This window comes from Penaeus monodon, chromosome 23 (assembly GCF_015228065.2).
Source record: "Penaeus monodon isolate SGIC_2016 chromosome 23, NSTDA_Pmon_1, whole genome shotgun sequence".
In the NCBI taxonomy this organism is placed as follows: Eukaryota; Metazoa; Arthropoda; class Malacostraca; order Decapoda; family Penaeidae; genus Penaeus; species Penaeus monodon.
Window position 1 is genome coordinate 39,497,601 of NC_051408.1, and position 312 is coordinate 39,497,912.

A 312-nucleotide genomic window follows, 5' to 3' on the forward strand; every position below is an offset into this window, starting at 1 on the left:
ATAGAAATCAGCATTGTTGCTCATGACTGTATTTGATCATTATTATATCTGAAGATTACATAACCGTTTACCATTACAAACCTAAAGGGTTCTATTATTATGAAACATTTATCTCCGTACCGGTCTGCAAACCTGTATGTTAATGTATTACCAGCCCATCAAACTACATATACTGCCTTTGGCGTATTTGAATGGTACAAATAACCTCTACATGTCATCTTTTGAATCGTAGAGCAGCATTACGGAAGTGAGTCTTTATAACTCCACACCCCTATTTTTATCAGTTTGTAATATATACCTAACAATATGTAC